The sequence below is a fragment of the Anas platyrhynchos genome, chromosome 25 (genome assembly GCF_047663525.1).
Source record: "Anas platyrhynchos isolate ZD024472 breed Pekin duck chromosome 25, IASCAAS_PekinDuck_T2T, whole genome shotgun sequence".
Classification (NCBI taxonomy): domain Eukaryota; kingdom Metazoa; phylum Chordata; class Aves; order Anseriformes; family Anatidae; genus Anas; species Anas platyrhynchos.
In genome coordinates, this window is record NC_092611.1 from 714,500 (window position 1) to 736,323 (window position 21,824).

The window sequence follows — 21,824 nt, forward strand, 5'->3', positions numbered from 1 at the left end:
TTGTGTGCTTTACAACACAGTATGTGTTATATATATATATTATATATGTTTTATATATGTTTTATATATGTTTTAATAAAATAAGGAAATGATATTTTTTTTCTACGTTTGTGGTTTCCAAACTGTAGTTAATAAACATTAAACAAGATGCAATAGGATCTCGTTAACTCTTTTGTTTGAAAAAACAGTGGCCCTGATGGAGAGGTGCAAGTGAGAGGAGACAATATTCAGTATTTCTCTATGTTGTCATTTATTGGTGAAGATGAAAGTCTGCAGTTCATGTTCATTACACTAGCATGACAAAATGACCACAAGGGGGACTGTCTGGTAGTGAAAAGGAACTTCAGCATGGATTAAAAATCTTTGCCTTTCTTTATTCTGAACTGTTTTTCTTATGGCTGCTAGAGAGAGATTCTCTGCCTTAGAAATAAAACTGCCCAGGCTGTTCTGATAAACCTGTAGGGTTAAGGCACGTCTACCAAAACAGATTTCAAAAGGCAAGAAGTCAAAAAGCAACAATTCAGTAATCTGTGTACGCTTCTATATTAAGTTTTAAGATAACCTGGTTTATATTTAGTTCACACAAATTAACCAAACATAGCAGCATACAACCTAAGAAAAGCTTAAGAAATTTATTAGATGCACAGATAAAGTGCTGTAACAGAGAAACTTGTGTAAATCTATTCTAAAATAAATAAGGTACAGTTAAACCACCTTTGACTCGTTTTAACTCGGAAAGAAATAACCTAAGTTTTAATCATTTGAATTTTAAGGTCAAGGTGAAATATACCATAACTATAACAGTGGTTGTGATCTGTATCAACTATTTGAGGCTCCTGTTCCTCTTGAGGTCTCCCAGAAACAGGAAGGCTATTGCAAAATGTATCCATTAGACATAGCTCCTTTTACAGAAACATTTTTGTAATAAAGTCTGGTTGCTCAAATACATGTTAAAATATTTAACAAGGAAACAATTTTCTCCTGATCCAGTCGATCTTTTAAACAAGACGATGTATTTTTCCTATGACGCAGCCCACAGGAGGGAACAGAAGTAAACATCCTCCTTAACTGAAGACTGTTTTGCTTGAAGAACTAAACTATTGCATTATTATATGAGAGCAAGAAATATCCATTTGGGTTATCCCTTTCTCCAAACATGGTGCCCAGTGATACATGTATTTTTGCCTTAATCTCAAAGGCCCGTTTGTCTCCAAGTAAGGTACGTTAAAAAGAGATTCCCTTTAAGCATCTTATCACAAGATCTCTTACTGCCTTTCCACCCGGGGAAGCTTGTGTGTTAGACTGCCCTTGGAGTTTTGGATGCTACTAGATTTCTGTGCTCTGTTATCCATAATTTCAGGCACTTCGGGGCTAACATGGCTGTTTAAGTCAATGCAATAATATTACCAACATATTCAACACTCAGAAGAGTCACCACAGTTTCATCACACACTCAGGATTTCAAATTCTTCTTCCAATTCAAATAGCTTGTCAGTAGATTCAATGAGTTCTGTAAAAAAAGATAAAGAAAAAAATGCTTCTAAAGACATGCCTGATTTTGTTCACTTAAAAAAAAAACTTTGAAAGACGCATTCCAGAAAAGTACTTTGTAAGAGTGAAAAAAAAAATCTGTGCTAGCAATTGTATGGCTTGTTTGGATACATGCCTGCTATATATTGCTTGACACTCACAAAGGATAGTTATTCTACCTGTGATTATTCTTTTATTTGCTAACGAGGAACATAACATTGCACAATTAGGCTTTTAATCGGTGCCTTACCTGCTCCTGTGGTTGTCACTTCTGGTTTTGTTGGAGGTATGAAAGGAGGCCAGTGTGGCGGGTGCTTCTGGACCAGCTCAAACATCCGTAGACTCTGCTGCTTTAGAATCTCCTGAGGACAGAATGCTTTCATTTTAAAAGCTGGCTCGGGAGACGCTTCAAACACAAAACGTGTCTGCTTAATTGAAAGTGTTTTTTAATTACGCATGTCCATCAGGAAAATAAAGTCTTTATACAGACATACTGTGAAATCCAAGCACCATGGTCTCTGTAATACATCCCTAGTTAAAACACATCTGGAAGACAGATCTCTTGAACTGTACTACAAATTATCAGTCTTATCATCTTTTGATATCAGCTTTGATATCTGCAAACCTGTAATTTTGTTTACAGGTAGCAAGCACACTAGGAATGTACAATATTTTCTGCTTTTTAAAAGGAAGTTGCTTGCATAGAACTCTCCTCAAGTTTTCTGTTGATCAATAGCACAAAAGACAGATCTATCAGCTCCTCCAAAGGGGAAAAAAAAAAAAAAAACGCATCAGATTTTGAAGGACAGGTTTTGGTCAGGAAAAAAGGTGTTCCTGAAGCCAAACGCTATTCCTCTTCAAAGAGAAGTTACCTTCTGTCCTGTATTTCAGTTATTTACAAACTGTTTTCCTTAGATGATTTTTTTTTTTTTAAATAAATGCCCTTAGAGGTTGATGGTACTTTACATTCAGACGTCTGGTGCTTAGCTTAACAGCTGCATGCAGAAACATCCTCAAGTCTGTTTCCTGTGGCAGCCAGCACCTTCTGTTCTCCCTAGATCAGCAGGAGCTAGAGGCCTGCAGCACTTACAGAATCAGATCTTTAAGATAGCAGGGACTAACAGTCATAATTAGAACACGCAATCTATTATGTCAAACAATAAAAAAGGATCAGGAAGCAAATCATTGATACATCACTACAATATGGCAGTTAAACCTTAGTCATTTAGTGAGAATTAGAAGTTAAAAGCAAGTGTCACCCAGTAACACCTTCAAGTGTGGATGTTTACACCCATTTTCCAACTGGCAGGGTTTGTGGCTGGTAAAGTGCTGAACAATTTCCAATTAGCAATTCAGTAGTATTGCCTTACCCTGATGCTTTAATGCATTCTTCTCTATGGCTCATACAATTTGTATACAAAGGAAAATGCAAAGGAAAATTTTACAAAAAACAAACAATAAAAAACAGACTTTATAAAGAACAAATCGAGATGCTAAGTTCCCACTCTTACCTTTTGTACAAGACTACACCGGTTATCAAAATCACATTCTTCTTTGCAAAAGAAGCCCTTAGGGGAAAAAACAAACACACAGAGTTTTACCTTTGCTGATGGTAGGTATGTGGTACCAGCAGGTAAGGCGGTTTGACCTCTGATACAGTAATGCCCTGTACGATCAGTAGATATAAGACTCCAAATATGTGGCAGCTCTAGGGAGAGAACCCACGGGGAGAACAAGGCCCTGCAAACCCCTAACGAAATAGTCAAGCAAAAAATAGCAGCAGCTCCTGTGTGCTCCTCCATGGAGCGCCACCCAGTTCCTACAGTCCAGGTATCAGCAGAAGCTGAAAACTTGTAGATGATGGACCACCTAAGGAACATTTCCATTCTGGTATCTATACTGAAAATATTTGCTCTTCATTATGATTTTGTCTGTCTCGTTGCATCATGCCACATTTTGCACAGTTACGTAGTTAAGTATTAAAACAAAACAAAACAAAAAAACTTTCTAAAAAGCAGCAGTATTAAAAAACAGGTATGTGAATGAATGACAGATACCGGTATCTTTACAGATTGTTTAAAGCTTTAGAAACACATCCCACTGGTGACAACTGCCAATCACCCAATCACAGGATACTGGCATGGGATCAGATCCAATTTTTTCAAATACCACACTACCCCCATGACATTTTGGGTGAATTACAAATAATACATTTGTATTTGTAATTTGGGGTGAAATACAATAATTCCACTTAAACAGTTTCAACTTATGATATAAAGTAAGTTTAAGTAACTTGTCTAGAGGTGACCAAACATAAAGTAGTGATAGAATAAAACACGTAAACCTGTTTCAGTTCCTTGCTCTGACCATTATAATGCCTCTTGAAAGAAGTAAAAGCTGCTCAGTAAAGAAAACAAAGCGAGCTCCCTACAGTACAGACAGCTCCCCACTTGCCCTAAGATTCTCCATGTAGTTATGTACAAACTACTATGTGTTGATCACAGAAGACAGCTTTGTGATCTTGGTTCTGTTCAAGGAGATGCATTGCTGCCCTTACCAATGTAGAGAGACATTACTTTGAGATAAAGTACATGCATTCCAGATTTCCTGACACTTACTAAAGCTACTGAAGGGTCCAAATTCATGATCTTCATTCTATGTGGGGCTTCCTGGCAGTGGAAACTCTCATCGTCAACCGTGCCATTTTCTTCTGAATCTACAAAGCTTTGAGTGGTGTGAGGGTCCAGATAGATCAGCTCATTGCCTGGATGGGTAAAAGCCGTATGTTAAAAATAAGCAAGTGACATTAATAAGCACTTGGTCCAGAACTGTAAAATAGAAATTAGATTGCCATCGCAGTCAGTATAATCTAGAATTTCCAGCTAGGGATTCTTTAAGAGAATCGGAAGGGTTAGACACAACGTTTCCCACAGGGTATTTAGTATAACTTCCTATTGTGACCTATTACTGTAATTTTTTGGTTGGTTATGTTCTGTCTTTGTCACATACTTTTATTTTTCCATGTGAGATCCAGTACTTTTTTTTTTTTTTTTTTTTTTTTTTTTTTTAAATCTCAAGTGTTGTAAACACTAACATTTGACAGATTAAAAGGTACAGGATGTTCACAGATGCAATCTGTAATCCCATTAGGCATTCATTCAGAAATTGGAACAAAAAAGCCTAACTAAAACAGGTTAGGTTTTACAAAAGGACAAAATAGGGTTGCAAAATTTTGGCCCAAAGTGGGGTGAAATCTGAAGGAGTGCATTTTAAATTAATTAGAGCAATACTTAATAACAGAAGGTATGCAAAAGGTGAAAAAGATACTGCTATCAGAAACAGTTTTGAAATACAAGAAAATAAAAGTGACATTTGACCAATACACTTGTCAAATGCTATCAGCTATTCTTAGTACGTTGCTCTTGTTGATGTCATCACTTATTTTTACACCTAGCTTTGCTGTTAACTTTCTGCTCCTGTTAAGGATCATCTCATACTGTTTCTAAACTCTTTTAGATATGCTTCTTCATTTATTTTATTCTATTCTCATCTTTCTTTACTTCTAGAGGTTCACGCTTAGACCCCTTACTATTTCCCCTTCAAAAAATGTTCTCTTTTGATCATCTGCACATTTGGAATAAGTTTCTTTTTTCCTTACCTAAAAATCCTATGAAATAATAGGCATTCTTTGGTTTCCCTCCTAATGCTCCCAAAGACTGTGGCATCTTAAAGCATTCCTAGGAGTTCAAAAGGAATAAAGGAAATTGTAATTCATTTCTTTACTGACATCACAGATACCCAAACTTATTTGACAGTAACGAGCAATGAATTGAAAGAAAACCTTACTTTAAATGCATCAATATATACGGGATTTATGTGATTTATCCCTAGTCGTAGAGGTATAATAAGCAAGAGGGCTTTCCAGCCTGTGCAGAGTCCAAATGTGCACTGCTGTGGGACGCGCTGCTGCTCTGAGGAGGGCACCAGCACATTTTTTCTGCGGGAATAAAACTAGAAATCAGTCAACGCACAGAGGAACACAAAGCAGATCTTCCTCTCAGTAGTGAATTAAGCTAGTTTGCCTGGGATCTTTATAGGGCACCCAAGACAAAACGAGCCGGGCATGGCAATTACAGCTATTTAGTAGAAGTGATTCTAGCAGACAGTATGTGCTGGCACGTCCAAGTGAGACGTTAGATAAATGATTGGGAGATGACAATTTAAGACTGCAGTGACATGTCCTATTAATGTTATTAATAGTGTCAAGCTTTGCCTATAAAACGCCAGAGAAATGAAATGGCAGCAATGATGACAGTAGAAATTCTTCAAGGAGCTCTTCACATCCAGTGATGTGAGCACGAAGTTGGCATCAGGGATCAAAAAAACACAACTGAGTTTGTATGTCCTTCTTCCCTCTTCTTACCCTTGCAAGACAAACCCATGGCCCCCCAAGTATTTGTTCATGTTTAGATACATGCTGGCAAATGGAGTCAAATCAGAAACTGTTACCAGAAAACTGATGAGGTTTCACTTACTGATGTCTTCAATGACCACCGTATTGCCCATAGATACATAAACTGCTAATGAATTCCATTCATCAAATAAAGCAAGCTTCCTAGAAAACATTAAGGTACTAATTAATATAAACTAGTTGGATCAAAAGGGTAGCTTTACACTCAGAACCATTTGATTTATTTTTTTTTTTTTTTCTTAAGAAAAAACATCCTTTCTGCATTTTTTAAAGTCTCCATGTAAGAAAAAGAAAACTTTAAACATTAAATGTTTAATATCTTTAGAAAAATAGGTACTGACTGGTACCAGGAAAAACATATGCGCTGCACCATGTGCAAACTGTTTTGTCTTACTGCTAAGTGCAGTGACAGTAACAGTCCAACTACATCAAGTTTATTACTTTTTATTGCACTCGACAGTCTCTGCACTGGGTTCTTGCCCAGTTGTGTCTTTTCTCATCTGGAAAAGAAAAAAATTCCTATGCCAGTTTTGCAGATTACTTTTTGCTTAAGAAATTCCACTGAATTCAGTGGAATTACTTCTGCCTGAGCCTGCGTGCACAGCAGAAATGGGGCATTAAAAGCTAAACCAGCTAAGGGTTTGGGGCACCAAAACTTCAGTGGGAGACAGCAGCACACAGTTTTATGTCCACTTCTGCAAAATCCAAACCTTTGGGGAAGGGAGCTACACTCTTAAGCTGCACTGGCAGAATTAGCTGTTTCAAATAAGCCAGAAAGAAATGGGGGTGAGCGTTTCACCATGAAAAACTTGGCCATGAAAGATCTGGAGTCCAGGGCATGCTTCAGCTCCCCTCCCTCTTCAGATCATGTGCCTGTTCCAGGGTGTCAAAGACTTGCTGCTGAGCTCGCAGGACCTGTAGCCTAGCCCCTGCCTGAGGTAAGACACCTCCACGTACCCCTGGAGAACTGAGCAGCCTCAGTTCCTTTCAGTGTGGCTCCCAGACTATGAGGAGCTGCCCATCTTTATCCAGTAGCCTTGCTGGCAGAACTGCTGCGCAGAAAGGGAGGAATTGCAGCTCAGTTCCCTCCTCAGCCGAGATGGCTTCTCTCTGATGTTTCACACCACCACTCCGACCTACACGGTGGCACTCTCGACCTGCCAGAGCTGTGCCACTGTGCAGAAAGGAATATACATCTGTGGTGTGACTGGTGAGGGCATGCAGACAGCATAGCAGGAGACCTTCCTGCAGTTTCTTCTTCTCAGGCTCTTCCTTTATTAAAATTTAGAGGTCACCCATTCCCAACTCAGTACCTGCACACCGAGCTGTGGCATGACATTCCATGCTGCACTTGTAAATAGATGGCAAGTACATTCCTGACTGTGGGACAGGGGGAGATGCAGCCTTCAAAACTCTGCCTGGGCCTTCTCTTGGCTGCCCCAGGGGAGTACGTTCTGAATGAGACTGGTATGATCTCACTTACTTTAGTACTTGAGCAACTGTATTTGGTCCAAACCATTCTCCAATTGACTTCCCCTCTCCAACACCCACCTGTGCTGTTTTCATAGTGAAAAAAAGACACACGTACACAAAATCAAAGAAAAATGAGACCATAAAGAATGTGGGAACAATATACAGTAAATACCGTGACTGTCAAACATTCTAGAGTAACTGCAATCTGTATTTACCAATAACAATTATTTTCTCAATCTATGCTCTTTTCAAAACTTAGGGAGTGCCAGTTTCTTTAAAAAACAAAAGGCTTCTAAACTACAATGAGAATTACAAGTTAACAAATGTTAGTGCCCCTTATTACAAATTACAGCAATAAGCTACAAGACTGTCTGTTCTAACATTACTGACTCTGGTACCCAAGGCTTACAGAGTTTATCAAGAGCTAGATTCTAGTACATGGCTTTATTTAGGTCTCAGGGAATGTTTCTGTACTACTAGTCTTTGCGCCCATCTGCATACCTTTTTATTTTTGTATAAGCATACACATTGTCTTCACATCCACTTTTTAAAATTATGAATTAACATACTGCAAATTAGTGATTCAACACAGTAGAAATTTCAGTGGAAAAAACCTGAAAGTTTATGTTTGTTCTTACCCATCTGGTGGATTGAATAACAGCAAGCCTTCCTGTCGAGAAAGCATCGTAGGATTCTGTGATATTCTTCTGGTTGTTTTTTGTGTTTTTCCCATTGCCAATCTGAAAGGAAAAATTGATATGGAATAAAAAATGGTGACGTTTTCATTACACTGATCAAATGTCTAGACAGCAGAAAGCTTTATAATGAGATGTTAAAAGACCTTTCAATTCAACTCGAATATTTACATTTTGTGTAGAGCTCCTAGAATTCCAAGCTTGTTATTTATCATCAAGCTGCCCTTTATCATCATAGGCTAGATTGTAAAAACAGGGAAAATAAAACAAAACAAAAACATCAACTGCAAACATATTCTGACGGATCATGCTGCGTGTTGATAGCCATTCCAGTATCTCTGAGCTTCCAAGATTATTTAAAAGTACAGGCTGTGTTTAGACCTTGTTGGATTTCTAAGCACCCATTAAATAACAACATAAGATCCATACAGAAAGTCCAAACACTCCACTGGCAGCATCCTGGGATGTGACATGCATGCTTAAGAGCTTGCACCAGGGGGGTTTGGACCTCGTGCTGCTGACAAGTGAGTAGTGAAGAGAAGGGTAAGAGCACTGTCCCACGGTGGCAGGTTTTCCCTTGGCCTCAACTTGGGTGTTACACTTGGGTGAGGTTTATAAAATAATGGCGACAGGATTCCCCATTTGTTCTCCTTCTATGCCTATTTCTCTGCTTCAGGCTGGGATGATTTCACCCAGCTGAATATGAATTGATTCATTAGGAACTGTTACCAGGGCATCAAAGAAAGTCTCACTAATAAATTCAGGGTTTGTGCTTTTAATGGAGTACTTACGAAGAAGCGTCTGCAGACAATACCAAAGTTCCCTCAGGACCAGCACTCACCTCTCCCTAAGTGTCTGCAGATCAGTGCTTGGGCCAGCATCATCTGCCCGCATCGCAGCATACATCCCCAGCCAGCGTCCGACGAAGGACCCGTGCCTCCTGTTAGGAAAGTTCAGCACAATCAGTGCAGGCTTTCAACTGGGTGCAGCACCACAGAGGACATTTCAGAGTGCTAGAAAACAGATAGGGCTGCTGAAGCCTCCATGAACTGTCCTACAGATAAAAGGCACACAGCAAGACTTTGGTTCCATGCTGTTGGTCTAATTCTAATCTCTGCATTGCACAAATAAACAAAATTCATTTATTCCTTGTGGAGCTGACTTACTCTTTTCATTCTTCAAGCAGCATTCACAAACCATTTACTGCATGCTATACAACATGATCACCTGTTTACATACAGACCTAAATAAACACTGATTTTAATAATCTTCATGTTTGCATAAACAGTTAAAATGATGCTCAAAATGCGCTAATACTCTAGAAATATTTTCCCAGCCTACGATGCCATCACTTATCTTGCTATTTAATTTAGAACAATGCAGCAAATCTGCAGTATACTCACCAATAGGCGAAAACTTTCTTCTATACGTAAACCACAGTAAACCACACGTGAACACACCTTGGCTTATTGTCTGACTTTGGCTTATGGTGCGTCTGTTGCTGTGTCCAGCACAGTGCAGCCCCTAAATTGCTACCAAAACCTTGCCACAAACCTCAATCCCCCTGTTAAAAGAGACCCTCTTGTTTGTTGCCCTTCTTTCGACACTCTCTAACAGTTTTATGTCTTCATACATATATATACAACAAAACATCAAAGAGCTCAGCAAGGTCCACCAAGGAAAGGAAGCAATGCAGGAGAAAGAAGACAGGACAACAGGGAGAATGGGCAGCATAAGGGAGGAGGCAGCCAGTGGCCTTAAAAACAAAGCCTAAAAAATAACTTCCACTAGTGGGACATAGTGAATTGGAGCTCTGGGGTCTGCATCTAGAGATGTCTTTTCTATTTATCGTCTTGTTGCGGAGATGGGTCCTCTGGCTTTGGTTGTGTTTTTTCATGTTGGGCAATTATCTCCCAAGAAGAACCCCCTGTTGGACAGAAAGGTAGAGGTGTGCTCCAGAAACACAGTGATGGCAAGGAGTTCTCCACTTCATTCTGGCATTTTTTTCCAGCTGGAAGCATTCCCAGTTGTCAACGGAACTGGTTTTGAGGAGTAGGAAAGACAGCATTGCTGGATTTCTGCTTTCTCCTCCATCCTATCAGACCACATCATGAGAGTTGTCTTTGTTTGATGTTCTTATGTCGCGTTCTGTTATTCTATATTTTTTTCTCTCTTATGTGATTTTATGTTCTTCTGTTACGTTATGTTCTTATGTTCACAACAGGACTCCTTGCCAACACCGCCTCACAGACACCTGGGCCAAAGAGCAGGGCCTTGAGCGGCTAGCTCACCATGACAGAGCTCATTTCCTTCCCAGTAGCTGCCAGGTGCCCTCTGGGGGCATTTCGGGGCTACAGCATGGGAAGACTTCCTTGGGGTGGGAAGCCATTGGGCTAGGAAATGGGCAATGTTCCCTAGGAAGGAAATCCCTGGGAAGCAAAAGCCTTGGGATGGGAAGTCTTGAATGGGGTGGGTACCATTCCCTGGAGAAGGAAGTGCTTGGAGAAGTCCTCCAAGAGAGGGAAATTCTTTGGGACGAGGTCTCTTTGGCTGAAGAAACGCTTGATGGGGCAGATTTCGTCTGGGTGGCTGGGAATGTGCCATGCGGTGAAATGGCAAGGATGGGCACTGCCGCTGAGGCCGAGAAGCTGGTCGTGGGCTGGGCAAGCCTTGGGCCGGGCAAGTGGTGGTGTGGAAGCGTCGTGGGCATGGCAAGTGCTGCGTGGGAGGGAAAGCCTGCTGGGGATGGCCAAGTCTTGCGCTGGGCAGCCTGCTTGGCTCCAAAGCCTGCAGTCCTCCCCAAGATGTCGGCGAGGGGCTGGTCAGCCGTTGGGACGGAACCCCCGTTGCCCGCGTTCCCCAAGCAACCGCCCCACTCTCCAGCCACCATGGCAGGTCCAGCAGCCGGCTCCCGCTCCTCCCGGGGCTGCGGCCCTGCTGGTGAGCCCAGCGCCCCAGAGCTCAGCCCAGCGCCCTTTTTCCCACAGAGGGTTTCCCCAGACGGCTTCCGCGGCTTCCGCAGACGCAAAACTCCCCCTTCGTCGTCCCAGCCGTGCCGCCAACGGTGGCTGCCTGGCTGCTTCCCTCCCTCCCCGGAGCGATGGCGCTGCCCTTGCAGCCCCCCCAGGTACCCACCCTCCCCTCCGCACTGCCCCAGGCCACCGTCTGGCACGTGGTGCCGGGGGTCCAGGGGCAGGTGCTGCAGCTCCCCGCCAGGGTGCAGCTGCCACCTGGGTGGCACCTCCCAGCCCAGGGGCACCACCTGCAGCTTGGGCAGCTCCCCGCCGCCGCCGTGGGGCAGCTCCCTGCTGTGGGGCAGCTCCCCCACAGCGCTCCTGTGGGTGCCCCCAGTGTCTCCCAGCCCCTGCTGATGTGGACGGGGACGCTGGTGCCCCAGGATGGTGCTCCCCTCTGCTTGAGGCCCAGGGCCGTGCTCCATGGGGAGCTCCTGCACCCCGCAGGCACCTGCCTGTTGCAGGCCCCTGCCTACCCCGGCCCCACAACACTCCTCGTGCCGGGGCCTCCGCTTGCTTTTTCCTCTGCGGCGACACTTGCAGAGGTGCCTGAGGAGCCCCTGGAGCTGCTGGAGCTGGGCCCCGATGCCTTCGCCGAGGCCTTTCCCCAGCTGGCAGGGGACAGCCAGCAGCTGCAGCACCTGCAGGACCAGCTCCCGGCCAACCTGGACAGCTCCGGCTTGGAGGAGCTGCTCAGCTGCCTGGATGCCGTGGAGCCCCAGGACGCCTTCGCCGCTGTCCCCAGCAGTCCTGTCCTCAAGCGCTTCCTCTCGCAGCTGCCCGACCTCTGCGAGGACATCGAGGAGCCCAGCACACAGGGACTGGCAGCCACCAGAGCGCTGGGTGAGGTCCCCTCAAGCCCTGGGCTGCACCCCAACAAGGTGCAGGCTGGGCGGGCGCTGCAGCCCCCTGCAGCTGCTGTGCCGCCACTCAGCTCCCCCCTCAAGCCTGCAGCCCGGCCCCAGCTCAGGAGAGCCCTGCCCAAAAGGCCCCCCCTGCAGGAATTCTTCCCTGCCCGCAGGAGAACCCTGCCCCAGCCTCCCTTGGCTCCCCTCAAGAGGCGCCCCGACCCTGACTGCCTCCCTGCCCACAAGAGACCCCTGCCCCAGCCTCCCCAGGCTCCCGTCCAGAGCCCCCCTGACCCTGATTTCCTCACTGCCCTCAGGAGAGCCCTGCCCAAGCCTCGCCTGAGTCCCCTCCAGAGCCCCCCCGACCCTGCCCGCAGGAGACCCATGCCCAAGCCTCTCCCCAAAAGGCCCCCCCAGCAGGAATTCATCCCTGCCCGCAAGAGAACCCTGCCCCAGCCTCCCTTGGCTCCCCTCAAGAGGCCTCAACTTCTCCCAGCCCTCAGGAGAGCCCTGCCCAGTCCCCCTCGCAGTCCCCTCCAGAGCCCCCCGCTCTGGAGGGGACTGCCCACGGCTCTGCCCACGCAGCCGCGCACGCTGCAGCGTCCGGCGCAGCCCCGCGGGGACTACGTGCCCTGCGTGGGGCCCTGGGCGGGCGGCGACGCAGCGCCCACACCGCTGGAGGAGCAGGAGTCGTCGGTGCCCATCACGCCGCAGCAGCGTCCCGAGCGGGAGCGCCTCAAGAAGCTGGCCCAGGAGGAGCGGCAGCGGGCGGCCCACCACATGAAGATCGGCCCCGGGCAATTCTTCGAGCAGCGGCAGAAGGACCACGCCAGAGCCTACTCTTACGGCTACCCGTGACCGACCTCGGGCTTCTCCTCGATGGCCCCCGCAGCACCCAGGCCCGCTCAGCACGCAGGCAGGCACAGAGACCTCTGCAGGCACCTGCTCCAGCTTCAGCCACGCTCCTCAGCCCTTGCCCCTCTCGCTTGCCCTCTCCCCTCTCTCGTGCTGGACCTACGCACTGCTTGCCACTCTCAGGGATGGGCAACGGCAAATGCCAATGGCAAATGCGCGCGCGCCTCACCCAGGAAGGTGGCAATGGCAAGCTGGGGGGATGCTGGCAGCAGCTGGGCTGGGAAAGCTTGCCCATGGCAACTGCTGCTTGGGACACCAAAGGGCTGAGAGACAAGACTTAGCTCTTCTTTCGGGGCATTGCTCTTCTTTGCTGCCTTCTGGATTACATTCCTCTCCTTAGGTGCTCACTCAGCAAGGCCTCTGCCTGCAGCTCTTCTTGCACTGGGACACCGAGGGGATCAGAACTGGGACGTTGTTGGGATAGGAAATGATCAGTGGGATGGGAAGTGATGATGGGGATAGGAACGCATTGGCACGGGAAAAATGGGTTTTATTTGTATTAAATTTACATTTTTAAATTTTATTTAAATTTCTGAGTTTTATTTTTATTAAATTTAAATTTTCAAATTTTATTTAATGTACTGGTTGTATTATTTATTTCATGAAATCCACTTTATTGACTGTGTTGTACAGTATGGCATTGTTTCATTATTAGAAAATGATAAGTATTTACTATTATTAATTAAACAATATTTACATATTTTATACATTATAAATTATCAATATTCTCATTTCTAATTTTGTTTGTTTTTATTCCTTTTCTACCCTATTAAACTCTCTTTATCCCAGTGCACTGGTTTGGACTTTAGTTTTTCTTCCGAGTCGTTGTGGATCCACTCCGGATGGGGGGACATTAGCGAACGCCTGTGTGCTTCAGATCCAAGGTCACCTTTGCCCTCAACTCAAGATCCATGTTTGCATCTGTTGTCATGAAGCAATGTTAACAACAGCAACAATTAAGTTACCTTATTTATTATTTCATGTTATTTCATGATTTCATGTTCAGTTATTTCATGCAGCCCGCTCCCGCTGCCCATGCTCAGGCCGGGCATGGATGTGGGCATGGCCAGCACGGACGGCAGAAAATGGGTGCATGGCTGGATGGATGGCTGGGTGGGAGTTGGGAATTCAGCCTTGGGATCAGAACTGGGAGGTTATTGGGATAGGAAATGATCAGTGGGATGGGAAGTGATGATGGGGATAGGAACTCATTGGGATGGGAAAAATGGGTTTTATTTGTATTAAATTTACATTTTAAAATTTTATTTCATTTACTGGGTTTTATTATTTATTTAATTAAATCCACTTTCTTGACTGTGTTGTACAGTATGGCATTGTTTCATTATTATAAAATGATAAGTATTTAATATTATTAATTAAACAATATTTATATATTTTATACTCGTAAGGGGGTGTCGAGAGGCAGGAGACCTTTTCTCCATTAACACCAGCGACAGGACCCACGGGAACGGGGTTAAGCTGAGGCAGGGGAAATTTAGGCTTGACATAAGGAGGGGGTTCTTCACAGAGAGGGTGGTTGCACACTGGAACGGGCTCCCCAGGGAAGTGGTCACTGCACCGAGCCTGTCTGAATTTAAGAAGAGATTGGACCGTGCACTTAGTCACATGCTCTGAACTTTTGGGTAGACCTGTGCGGTGTCAAGAGTTGGACTTGATGATCCTTAAGGGTCCCTTCCAACTCAGGATATTCTATGATTCTATGATTCTATGATACATTATAAATTATCAATATTTATCAAATATCAAAATATTTATCAAATATCAAAATTATCCCCTTCCGGCCCCACCTTCCCAGGTGCCCTTACAAAACAGGTTTGAGGCCCTGGAGATTGAGAGACCAGCAATTGAGAGACCAGCAACTGAGGAAGAGATAGACAGTGTTCCCAGGAGGATGCCTAGGGCGAGGAGGTCGACTCCACGCATCAGGACTGCCTCCACCAAGAAAGAAAGAAGGGTGATTGTCGTGGGAGACTCTTTCCTTAGGGGGACAGAGGGCCCTATTTGTCGGCCTGACCCTACCCGTAGGGAAGTCTGCTTCCTCCCTGGGGCCAGGGTCAGGGATGTTGCCAGGAAGCTCCCCAACCTGGTACGCCCCTCTGATTATTATCCTCTCCTGATAGTCCAGGCGGGCAGTGATGACATTGATGACAGAAGCCTGAAGGCTATCAAAAGAGACTTTAGGGGGCTGGGACGGTTAGTGGACGGAGCAGGAGTGCAGGTAGTATTTTCGTCCATCCCTACGTTGACAGGGAGGGGTACGGAGAGGACAAGGAAAGCCCACCTGTTAAACACGTGGCTCCGGGGCTGGTGCCTACGCAGAAATCTTGGGTTTTTCGACCATGGGGCAGTTTACTCAGCACCTGGTCTGATGGCCGTAGACGGGTCCCTATCCTTTAGGGGAAAAAGGATCCTGGGCCAGGAGCTGGCGGGGCTCATTGATAGGGCTTTAAACTAGGTAAGAAGGGGGATGGGGCTGAAGCAAGGACTGTTGGGGCTATGCCAGGGGGAGCAATGGCAAGGCTGGAGGATAAGGTAAAGGCCCAGATGAAGTGCATCTACACCAATGCACGCAGCATGGGTAACAAACAGGAGGAGCTGGAAGCCATCGTGCAGCGGGCAGGCTACGACTTGGTTGCCATCACGGAAACGTGGTGGGACCAGTCTCATGACTGGAGTGCTGCGATGCCTGGCTATAGGCTCTTCAGAAGGGACAGGCAGCACAGAAGGGGTGGCGGTGTGGCTCTCTATATTAGAGAGTCTTTCGACGTTGTAGAACTCGAGGCTGGGAATGACAAGGTCGAGTCCCTTTGGGTTAGGATCGGCAGGGACAACAAGGCTAGTGTCCTGGTCGGGGTCTGCTATAGACCGCCGAACCAGGATGAAGAGATGGATGAGGAGTTCTACAGGCAGCTGACAGAAGTTGCGAAATCGTCGGCGCTTGTACTCGTGGGGGACTTCAACTTCCCTGACATATCCTGGAAGCACAACACAGCCCAGAGGAAGCAGTCTAGGAGGTTTCTGGAGAAAGTGGAAGATAGCTTCCTGACACAGCTGATTAGTGAACCTACCAGGGGTGGTGCCCTGCTAGACCTTCTCTTCACAAACAGAGAAGGACTGGTGGAGGATGTGATTGTCGGGAACAGTCTTGGGCAGAGTGACCACGAAATGGTGGAGTTCACTATTCTTAGCAGGGCCAGGAAGGGAACCAGTAAAACCACTGTATTGGACTTTCGGAGGGCTGACTTTGGGCTGCTCAGGACACTAGTTGGTGGAGTCCCATGGGAGGCGGTTCTGAAGGGCAGAGGGGTCCAGGAAGGCTGGGCGCTCTTTAAGAGGCAAATCCTAATGGCGCAGGAGCGGTCTATTCCCATGCGCCCAAAGATGAGCCAGTGGGGAAGAAGACCAGCCTGGCTCAACAGAGAATTGTGGCTTGAGCTTGGGAGAAAAAAGAGGGTTTATAATCTTTGGAAAATTGGGCAGGCCACTAAGGAGGACTATAAGGATGTAGCGAGGCTGTGCAGGGACAAGATTAGGAAGGCCAAAGCTCATCTGGAGCTCAATCTGGCTACTGCTGTTAAAGATAACAAAAAACGCTTTTATAAATACATCAACACCAAAAGGAGGACTAGGGAGAATCTCCATCCTTTACTGGATGCGGGGGGAAACTTAGTTACAAGAGATGAGGAAAAGGCGGAGGTGCTTAATGCCTTCTTTGCCTCAGTCTTTAGCGGCAAAACCGGTTGCTCTCTGGATACTCAGTACCCAGAACTGGTGGAAGGGGACGGGGAGCAGGATGTGGCCCTCACCATCCACGAAGAACTGGTTGGTGACCTGCTACGGCACTTGGATGTCCACAAATCGATGGGGCCGGATGGGATCCACCCAAGGGTACTGAGAGAACTGGCAGAGGAGCTGGCCAAGCCCCTATCCATCATTTATCAGCAGTCCTGGCTATCGGGGGAGGTCCCAGCTGACTGGCGACTAGCAAATGTGACGCCCATCTACAAGAAGGGCCGGAGGGCAGACCCGGGGAACTACAGGCCGGTCAGTTTGACCTCAGTACCAGGGAAGCTCATGGAGCAGATCCTCTTGGGAGTCATCATGCGGCACTTGAAGGGCAAGCAGGCGATCAGGCCCAGCCAGCATGGGTTTATGGAAGGCAGGTCCTGCTTGACGAACCTGATCTCCTTCTACGACAAAGTGACGCGCTGGGTGGATGAGGGAAAGGCTGTGGATGTGGTCTACCTTGACTTCAGCAAGGCTTTTGACACCGTCTCCCACAGCATTCTCCTCAAGAAACTGGCTGCTCTTGGCTTGGACTGGCGCACGCTTCGTTGGGTTAGAAACTGGCTGGATAGCCGGGCCCAAAGAGTTGTGGTAAATGGAGCCAAGTCCAGTTGGAGGCCAGTCACTAGTGGCGTCCCCCAGGGCTCGGTGCTGGGGCCGGTCCTCTTTAACATCTTCATCAATGATCTGGATGACGGCACTGAGTGCACCCTCAGTAAGTTTGCAGATGACACCAAGCTAGGTGCGTGTGTCGATCTGCTCGAGGGTAGGAAGGCTCTGCAGGAGGATCTGGATAGGCTGCACCGATGGGCTGAGGTCAACTGTATGAAGTTCAACAAGGCCAAGTGCCGGGTCCTGCACCTGGGGCGCAATAACCCCAAGCAGAACTACAGGCTGGGAGAGGAATGGTTGGAGAGCTGCCAGGCAGAGAAGGACCTGGGAGTGATGGTGGACAGTCGGCTGAATATGAGCCAGCAGTGTGCTCAGGTGGCCAAGAAGGCCAACGGCATCCTGGCTTGTATCAGAAACACTGTGACCAGCAGGGCTAGGGAGGTGATCGTCCCCCTGTACTCGGCTCTGGTGAGGCCGCACCTCGAGTACTGTGTTCAGTTTTGGGCCCCTCGCTACAAGAAGGACATCGAGGTGCTTGAGCGGGTCCAAAGAAGGGCGACGAAGCTGGTGAGGGGCCTGGAGAGCAAGTCCTATGAGGAGAGGCTGAAGGAGCTGGGCTTGTTCAGCCTAGAGAAGAGGAGGCTCAGGGGTGACCTTATTGCTCTGTATAAGTACATTAAAGGAGGCTGTAGAGAGGTGGGGGTTGGCCTGTTCTCCCATGTGCCTGGTGACAGGACGAGGGGGAATGGGGGGGAATGGGCTAAAGTTACGCCAGGGGAATGGGCTAAAGTTACGCCAGGGTAGTTTTAGGTTAGATGTTAGGAAGAATTTCTTTACTGAAAGGGTTGTTAGGCACTGGAACGGGCTGCCCAGGGAGGTGGTGGAGTCACCATCCCTGGAAGTCTTCAAAAGACGTTTAGATGTAGAGCTTAGGGATATGGTTTAGTGGGGACTGTTAGTGTTAGGTTAGAGGTTAGACTCGATGATCTTGAGGTCTCTTCCAACCTAGAAATTCTGTGATTCTGTGATTCTCATTTCTTATTTTGTTTGTTTTTATTCCTTTTGTACCCTATTAAACTCTCTTTATCACAGTGCACTGGTTTGTTCGGATACTTTTTCTTATACTGTGGAGCCCAAAACTGCACTCAGTACTCAGTACATGGAATACCAAGAGAGACTGCCTGGCATTTTCTCTTCTCTGCAGAAGCTCTGTTGCTAACACTGTCCAGAAATCACCACTGTCACAGACAGTAGTAGCATTCCCTCCTCCCACAGTTGGTTCTTCCCCCCCAAGACTTAGACACCATCCAGAAAAATAAGAAGAATAATACTAATCAAATAAAATAAAATAAATAAAATAAATAAAATAAAATAAAATAAAATAAAATAAAATAATAAAATAATAAAATAAATTAAAATAGTCAAAAGCCGTCAGGAAGGCAGTGGTGCAGACTGTGGAGAGCCTGGGTTCAAATCCTTCTTCTGTGAGGCTCTGAACCTATATCCCACCACAATCTCTCTGCTAATGTATGGCAGGGAAAGGAGGAAGAAAGAACGTATCTCCTGCACTTTCCATTTATTGTTGACTGACAATTCTGTAGAGTTATAAAGCCTCAATCAGTGAGATACAGGGTTCTTCTCACATTGTCTCACTGTGCCCTAAGCGGAACAGCTCTCATTTAATAGATGCTTCACCACAAAATCATGAGTCATCTGCAGTTTTGAACCTTTCTGGGATCAAGTCCCTTCAGATGGTTGAGGAATCTGCTCCAGCACCTATGTAAACTGGTGCTCTACTAAGCTAGTGAGTGAACAAGAGAGAACATAACTCATATAGAGAGAATAGAACTCATACAATTGCTAGCACAGATTTTTTTTTTCACTCTTACAAAGTACTTTTCTGGAATGCGTCTTTCAAAGTTTTTTTTTTTAAGTGAACAAAATCAGGCATGTCTTTAGAAGCATTTTTTTCTTTATCTTTTTTTACAGATGTTTGTTTGTTTTTATTCCTTTTCTACCCTATTAAACTCTCTTTATCCCAGTGCACTGGTTTGGACTTTAGTTTTTCTTCCGAGTCGTTGTGGATCCACTCCGGATGGGGGGACATTAGCGAACGCCTGTGTGCTTCAGATCCAAGGTCACCTTTGCCCTCAACTCAAGATCCATGTTTGCATCTGTTGTCATGAAGCAATGTTAACAACAGCAACAATTAAGTTACCTTATTTATTATTTCATGTTATTTCATGATTTCATGTTCAGTTATTTCATGCAGCCCGCTCCCGCTGCCCATGCTCAGGCCGGGCATGGATGTGGGCATGGCCAGCACGGACGGCAGAAAATGGGTGCATGGCTGGATGGATGGCTGGGTGGGAGTTGGGAATTCAGCCTTGGGATCAGAACTGGGAGGTTATTGGGATAGGAAATGATCAGTGGGATGGGAAGTGATGATGGGGATAGGAACTCATTGGGATGGGAAAAATGGGTTTTATTTGTATTAAATTTACATTTTAAAATTTTATTTCATTTACTGGGTTTTATTATTTATTTAATTAAATCCACTTTCTTGACTGTGTTTTGTGGTATGGCATTGTTTCATTATTATAAAATGATAAGTATTTAATATTATTAATTAAACAATATTTATATATTTTATACTCGTAAGGGGGTGTCGAGAGGCAGGAGACCTTTTCTCCATTAACACCAGCGACAGGACCCACGGGAACGGGGTTAAGCTGAGGCAGGGGAAATTTAGGCTTGACATAAGGAGGGGGTTCTTCACAGAGAGGGTGGTTGCACACTGGAACGGGCTCCCCAGGGAAGTGGTCACTGCACCGAGCCTGTCTGAATTTAAGAAGAGATTGGACCGTGCACTTAGTCACATGCTCTGAACTTTTGGGTAGACCTGTGCGGTGTCAAGAGTTGGACTTGATGATCCTTAAGGGTCCCTTCCAACTCAGGATATTCTATGATTCTATGATTCTATGATACATTATAAATTATCAATATTTATCAAATATCAAAATATTTATCAAATATCAAAATTATCCCCTTCCGGCCCCACCTTCCCAGGTGCCCTTACAAAACAGGTTTGAGGCCCTGGAGATTGAGAGACCAGCAATTGAGAGACCAGCAACTGAGGAAGAGATAGACAGTGTTCCCAGGAGGATGCCTAGGGCGAGGAGGTCGACTCCACGCATCAGGACTGCCTCCACCAAGAAAGAAAGAAGGGTGATTGTCGTGGGAGACTCTTTCCTTAGGGGGACAGAGGGCCCTATTTGTCGGCCTGACCCTACCCGTAGGGAAGTCTGCTTCCTCCCTGGGGCCAGGGTCAGGGATGTTGCCAGGAAGCTCCCCAACCTGGTACGCCCCTCTGATTATTATCCTCTCCTGATAGTCCAGGCGGGCAGTGATGACATTGATGACAGAAGCCTGAAGGCTATCAAAAGAGACTTTAGGGGGCTGGGACGGTTAGTGGACGGAGCAGGAGTGCAGGTAGTATTTTCGTCCATCCCTACGTTGACAGGGAGGGGTACGGAGAGGACAAGGAAAGCCCACCTGTTAAACACGTGGCTCCGGGGCTGGTGCCTACGCAGAAATCTTGGGTTTTTCGACCATGGGGCAGTTTACTCAGCACCTGGTCTGATGGCCGTAGACGGGTCCCTATCCTTTAGGGGAAAAAGGATCCTGGGCCAGGAGCTGGCGGGGCTCATTGATAGGGCTTTAAACTAGGTAAGAAGGGGGATGGGGCTGAAGCAAGGACTGTTGGGGCTATGCCAGGGGGAGCAATGGCAAGGCTGGAGGATAAGGTAAAGGCCCAGATGAAGTGCATCTACACCAATGCACGCAGCATGGGTAACAAACAGGAGGAGCTGGAAGCCATCGTGCAGCGGGCAGGCTACGACTTGGTTGCCATCACGGAAACGTGGTGGGACCAGTCTCATGACTGGAGTGCTGCGATGCCTGGCTATAGGCTCTTCAGAAGGGACAGGCAGCACAGAAGGGGTGGCGGTGTGGCTCTCTATATTAGAGAGTCTTTCGACGTTGTAGAACTCGAGGCTGGGAATGACAAGGTCGAGTCCCTTTGGGTTAGGATCGGCAGGGACAACAAGGCTAGTGTCCTGGTCGGGGTCTGCTATAGACCGCCGAACCAGGATGAAGAGATGGATGAGGAGTTCTACAGGCAGCTGACAGAAGTTGCGAAATCGTCGGCGCTTGTACTCGTGGGGGACTTCAACTTCCCTGACATATCCTGGAAGCACAACACAGCCCAGAGGAAGCAGTCTAGGAGGTTTCTGGAGAAAGTGGAAGATAGCTTCCTGACACAGCTGATTAGTGAACCTACCAGGGGTGGTGCCCTGCTAGACCTTCTCTTCACAAACAGAGAAGGACTGGTGGAGGATGTGATTGTCGGGAACAGTCTTGGGCAGAGTGACCACGAAATGGTGGAGTTCACTATTCT

General features: G+C 46.3%; 1 pseudogene; it reads right to left on the minus strand.

Annotated features, from left to right (window-relative positions):
* Nucleotides 1-1,327: 1,327 nt before the first annotated feature.
* The window catches only part of LOC139999416 (cysteine protease ATG4A-like), a 50,123-nt pseudogene continuing 29,626 nt past the window's right edge, over nucleotides 1,328-21,824 (minus strand).